This window comes from Diadema antillarum, unplaced genomic scaffold (assembly GCF_040938485.1).
Source record: "Diadema antillarum isolate AM-2024a unplaced genomic scaffold, OU_Dant_1.0 scf00000206, whole genome shotgun sequence".
Classification (NCBI taxonomy): domain Eukaryota; kingdom Metazoa; phylum Echinodermata; class Echinoidea; order Diadematoida; family Diadematidae; genus Diadema; species Diadema antillarum.
The window spans coordinates 226863-233558 of record NW_027271095.1 but is presented as its reverse complement, the minus strand read 5'-3'; positions in this window follow the sequence as shown (position 1 = coordinate 233558).

Here is a 6696-nt window from a genome sequence, read left to right as displayed (position 1 = left end):
GGGGCCTAGTAGGCATACTGTACGAAAAAAAATCCCAATCATACACTTAACAAAGAGAAGCATGAAAAGAAGGGGCAGCTAAAGAAACATGCGGTGAGAAAAGAGGTGAATCATAACCAACAGAGGATTTCACTTGGTGTATATACTTTGTGTAGAATATAATGATAAATTTGTTAATCTAATCTTAGATGTTTGCATAATAAGAAAAAAAGCATTAGAACTAAGTATGTATAGCGCATTATGGTCTGGTCTTAGATAATGCTACACAAACTAAAAACAGAGTCTGCATAATTATGTAGAATTGCTGAATAAGTTTGGAAATGAGAAGGGCCTACATTGAATAATTTACCAGTTCCATCCCCCCTCCCAAATATTCTGTGTGCAATACATGCATAGCAAACAAGAGTAGTCATATGAAGAGCAACAGTAAAAACAAAATCACAATCCTGGTCAAAGCACATTGAAAAGGGAAACACAACTCCTTTCTCACGGTTTTCCCCGACATTGTGGTTGTTGAAGTTGTTGAAATTTGAGGATTTCATCTGAAATTAGTTTCTTAGTTCATCTCAGTTTCAGTCGGAGAAGAAAAGGGTCTTCAGTATACATGGAAATATCACATAATTACGGTCGGAAGTCTCTACAAATTTGTCGTTTCGCAGCAGAGCTACACCCCAGTGCCTGCTGGATAGTTTGATGAGGTGCGTAGCATGAGCGTAGCCAAGGTATAGTCTTCTTCTTCTAGACGCTGAATAATACCGAACCGCTACCACTGATTTATGTGTCGAAAAAAAGTGGCCGTTGGGGGCGGTCTTCAATATCCCGTCGCTCGTTGCAAATGGAAAATGGAAAACGAATATCGAACCGATATCCTGTTTTCCATTTCCTAGTTTTTGAAATGTTCAGAAAATAGGATTTTGAGTCATTTTTCGACATTTCATCATACTGAAACACGGAAAACAGAATTTCAGAGCAAATCCATTATCCCGTGTTCCAATTTCAGTTGAAAATAGGATATTGAGATTTTATTCATTTTCCCGTTGAAATAGCCGACGGGCGACCGGATTTCCACGCAATATTCGACTTTTCGTCACCAGTTTTCGACCGGTCACTGAATGGTACTTTAATACCCTGATTAGTACGCCCTACTTTGCAGCACCTTGCCCGATCGACCATGGCATGCAACAGAGTTACAGCCGTGCGCTGTAGTGCCAGTGCAACACTTTTAATAGTCACGCAGCACCGTGATTTCAGCAAGGATCTCTGCTTGCTATCTCCCCCTATAACGTCAGCTCCATTGACTACTACAGGCGCAGAGAGGAAACGCTGATGGTATTGGTGAGTAGCATTTATTCAGAATTTTTGTTTTCATGTTATCATGTTGACTTGCCATGTTTTCTCTTGTCGAATGCGCCGAATGTTCACCAGTAGTGAGGCCAGAGTTAAGAAAAAGTTCGAGATGCAGCATGCAGCTCATCGAATTGTTGACACCACTCCAGCGGGACGGAGCCCCACCTGACCGCGAGCGAGCGCTTGCTGCCAGTTGCACTGCTGGGTGTTTTTTACGTGTCTTGCATTACATTAGACCGATGCCTCTTGTTCGGTGGCCTCTGCTCTGGTCGGTAGTATGGTTGGTAAATGGTGGGCCCCCTATGATAGCCTTGCCTCACAACACATCAGACAGATACTGAGTATCTTCCATTATAATTCTATTCACTGTTTTGAAGGGACCGACCGTATTTAAACGACCGTACAGTCAGTAACAAGGGGCCACCGAACGAACAAGGGGCAGATTTATTGGTCGAGTAAATCATCAGTTTAATGTGTTTTGCCTCATATTAGTGCAGTCTTCTGAAGTTGTATTTGTATACCATGTATACTCAAAATCTGGTCAAGGTTGGGGAATCCCTGTGTGTCTTTTCCAGATCATTACAATGTTAGTCTAACTGAGCACTGACAAATTGATTACCTCTTGAGCGAGTTTCATGTGCCTTTAGGTAATATTATTACTATAATTTGTAGTCTATACAAAGTAGCTAAACCATGCGTTCATGGATCTGTCAAATTGAAAAAGCAAAAAAAAAAAAAATCAAAGCATAAATGACTCTACTTCGGGTGAGGTAGTACTGAATTATCAAGGAATCAAGGCATATCGAATAAAACGAAGAAATTTGTGCAAATTGCCAGTCCACTGTATTTAGTTCAAACTAGTTATATTCTAATCTTTAAGAAGTGTTTAGTGTCTGTGTTTGTAAGATTCAGACAGGACTCAATCTGCAAGTCAAGTGGAATGTTCTCAATATGCTTGCTCTCTAAATGTTATGTTGTGGTAAGTTCAAACAGAGAACTGTCAATAGCGATATAGTTCTTGCAACCATGTTAGCATAAGTTTTAAAATTCTACCTTTTTTATCTACTGTTCATATTGTGGTCAGTTTTGCAGTAATATGGGTGACACATCAATCAGGGTGCTACATAACTTTATTTTACCACTTGCCCAATCGGGCAAGCAGATTTTCAAATTTGCTGCAAAACACTTGCCTAATATTTAATATACTTGCCAAAAAGAAATTCCAGAACATAAGGAAATAATATAGAAAATCATGTGTTTATAGTCAAGGGCTTGATGAAACACAGTCATTTGAATTAACAGCATACATTGATTCACATGCTTAAACACGATGGAATACCAAACTTGGTCCGATCAAGTATTGCCATTGCATTGCATTGGGGCTTCTTCATGTAAGTGTTGGAAAGTTGCTGAAATGAAATATAAAGTATGTTACATCACTATACAGCCATTATCTTTGGGCTTCTGTATGGTGGGAGGGGGGAATAAGTGGAAAAAAAATGGCTTCAAAACTTTTTGCTTGCCCAATTCGGGCAAGCATTTGTTCTCATTCAAAAACACGTGCCTGAATTTGATTTTCACTTGCCCCGGGCAATTTGGCAAGTGCTTATGTAGCACCCTGCATCAAGAACTTTTTTTAAAAGAAAATTATATTCATAATCCTTGATTAAAAATATTCGCTCTGATTCATTGAGGACGACTCCCGAGTATACTCGAGCAGGTGTCTATGGAAAATGTGTGTTGAAATAGCAAAATCAGTCCGTCCTCAACAGGTTAAGTTGATAAATAACAATGATGCATACAGTACAAAATAGATCCGGTATTTCAGAGATTTGTGAGTATGTGTGGTTTTATGTGAGTTTTTGTCATCTGTCTAAACACGTAAGTAGGCTAAAAGATACAGGTAAAAAAGGAAAATATAGTTCATATGTGACCGTGCACCTCAAAACGAACATAAAGTCGCACACACTGATTTTACTTGAGGACTGAAAATAAGTGAAATGGGTCAACCTAGCCGAACTTGACTTTTTCATATTTTCTGAAAGAGCGGGTCTTCTTTTACATTATGCTAAAATTTGGTATCATAAAATGGGCAGGAAAGTGTGTTTTTTAGCAGTTTATTTCGAACATTTTTGGTAGAATAGTGTGATTAGGTGTGTCTTTAGAATCCCTTTTTCATTTCTGAAAAACCTTGTCCCCATTCTTCACTTTCAACTCTAATAACGTTTGAAAGGATAGTGCTACTGCTTTGAAAGTTGGCATTAACTATGGACAGAATGTGTTAATGAGGCATGCTTAATTTCAGTTTAATCTAATAATCCCTTCGTTGTTGTTACTCTGGTGGTTTACTTCATGTTTTTTGTCCCATTCATCACACAGCCAGCACGGTTTGGGTAAGATTAAGCGCTTGAATAGACACTGTACTTCAGAGCCTCTTTTCTCAGTTCACACTTTTCCTGAGTTTGTGCTTTCTTTCCAACATTTAGATAGGTTAGGAGGGTCCATCTGATTTGAGTTATACATCATTTTAAAGCTTAAAGTCTGCTCTTTCAGAATATGGTCTTAACTAAAATTTCATGTCTGGTGACTTTTTGTTGTCCCCGCCGAACGAGTTCGAGCAGGGGACTATGAAACGGGCTCCGTACGTGTGTGTGTCCGTGTGTCTGTCCGTCCGTCCGTCCGTCCGTCCGTGTGTGATCAAAATCTTCAATTTGCTACTTCTCTGTCATTTATGAGCCAATTTTGATTCTGTTTGCTTTATATGATAGCACTACATGGGAGCTTTGAAACTTCTACACAGAATTTCAGTCGTGACCTTTGACCTTGACCTTTGACCTATATTGTACATTTTGCTACAAAATGCTACTCCTTCGCCATTTCTAACCCGATTTCGATTCCGTTTGCTTTATGTGATGGCACTAGGTGAGGGCTTCAAAACTTCTACACAGAATTTTGACCTTTGACTTCTTTGACCTTGATTTTTGACCTGTATTGTACATTTTGCTACAAAATGCTACTCCTTCGCCATTTCTAACCCGATTTCGATTCCGTTTGCTTTATGTGATGGCACTAGGTGAGGTCTTCAAAACTTCTACACAGAATTTTGACCTTTGACTTCTTTGACCTTGATTTTTTGACCTATATTGTACATTTTGCTACAAAATGCTACTCCTTCGCCATTTCTAACCCGATTTCGATTCCGTTTGCTTTATGTGATGGCACTAGGTGAGGGCTTCAAAACTTCTACACAGAATGTTGACCTTTGACTTCTTTGACCTTTGACCTTGATTTTTTACCTATATTGTACATTGGCTACAAAATGCTACTCCTTCGCCATTTCTAACCGGATTTCGATTCCGTTTGCTTTATGTGATGGCACTAGGTGAGGGCTTCAAAACTTCTACACAGAATGTTGACCTTTGACTTCTTTGACCTTTGACCTTGATCTTTTGACCTATATAGTACACTTTGATACTAAATGCTACTTCCGGCGGGGACATATTTTACGCACCGCGTAATTTCTACTTTTCCTTGTTTGTTTTGAGGTGCAGGGTCACATATTGTCTTGATGTAGCTACTATAGAAACTCAAGCTGGGAAAACTAGAAAGAGATCTACTGTGAACCTTTGTATGCTTTTGGAACAACTTGAACGTAAATCAAAGAGGAAAGGCTTTTAGCACACATATTCTCAACTGTCTGTATAATACTGTCATGATTGTCTTTATGAATGTAATTTGCTTCAACCCTGCCGGAAGTATCATGCAGATCATATGTGTCACACTACTCACAGCTCATTAATTTTTTACTATGTGAAAGTCCATTATTTGCTGTTTGCGAATTATTGTTCTTCCACAAGTTACATTAGAGCTAAAAGAATAGCTAGAAGGGGGAAAATATAGGGATTACCCAGTATGTTATTTATAGGTGGTGCTCACAATGGCGTATGAATGAATGTAAATGGGAAAACTCTTGGCACTAATGGCAGTTTGTACTAAAGCATGCTATCCAATACTAGTACTTACTCAGAAGATGCACACACCCAGCAAAACAAACACATTACCAGCTTGTACGAATTAGCTGAGCGTGTTTGCATCTAGATTGTATGCTTTGTTCTTACTAGGGTAATCTCTTGTGAGGGATGCTTTAATTATTTGAAGAATGTACTAGTAGGGTTATGTTTCAATCATTTATAAATTTCATGGGACCAAACGTTGCCAATATTTTGTTGCTGCTGTATGCATGCTGGTTTAGTGACCGCTGTATGCATGCTGGTTTAGTGACCATGAGTTTAATGACTCCTTCATTGTAATCCGTCAATCATTAACTATATTGTGTGGTGCATGCTTAAGTGGCAACCAATTTATACTAGTTATACTAGTTAGCTCTCCTTTCGTTTGAAGCTCTCCATGGGTTCATTGAAGACACTGACACCTAAGACACTGTATTTACCTGGTAAGGTATGACATGCAAATATGCAATCAATTTGTTCAACCAGACAACTAGTTTTCATTGGTGGGAAGACTGATATCATTTATTTTACTTTATACAGACACATTAATCTGAGCTTTTAGAGTTTTAATCATTATAGAAATATGTTCTATTTTCGCAATCACAAAAATTAGTCTGTACCTTTGTGAGTGGCGTCATATCCCCATGTACAGCGCAGTCTGAAGAAGCCACCAGTTGGAGGCAAAAGTACTCGATAAGGTACAAAATAATTTTAGTGATTGTGAAAAGAGAACATTTCTATGAAATCGCCGATCAGATGAACCTCATTCAGGTTTTAATACATTAATGTACAAGTATCAAATTCTTCCCTAAATTCAATTCACTACATACTTGAATTCATCATAAAATCAGCTTGTAAACAGTGTGCTTCTGTCAAGTCCTGTGCATTGGCAAAACAGCATTAACGTTGAGCATTTTGACCTTTGATAGAGAGTAACCTTTTTTATGGGTCCAGTTATATTTATAGATCAAGTTTGCCAGATCTCATGTGATAATTGTTATCTAAAACACTGAAAGTGGGCTTTACCCACTTCTAAGGTTGGTGATTGCAAATGGTACATGCTGAAATGTGAGCTTCATGATCTTGAAATAGATAACAAGATAACAATACTGTTTACAGAGTGTTAAGGTCTCATCTGCCATTTCCTCATTAATGTCTTTCCTCCACTTATAATCACTGTTTTCTTTTGCAATAAATGTATCGCCTTACATGATTTCGCTTTCTCTCGTGCAGGTCTGAGATTATTATTGCATCCTTCCATCTTCCTCTGTGGTTATCTTGCTCTGGACTCTCACTTGGACATTAAGTTCTTGGTCTCATCATCTTGACATTGCACTCA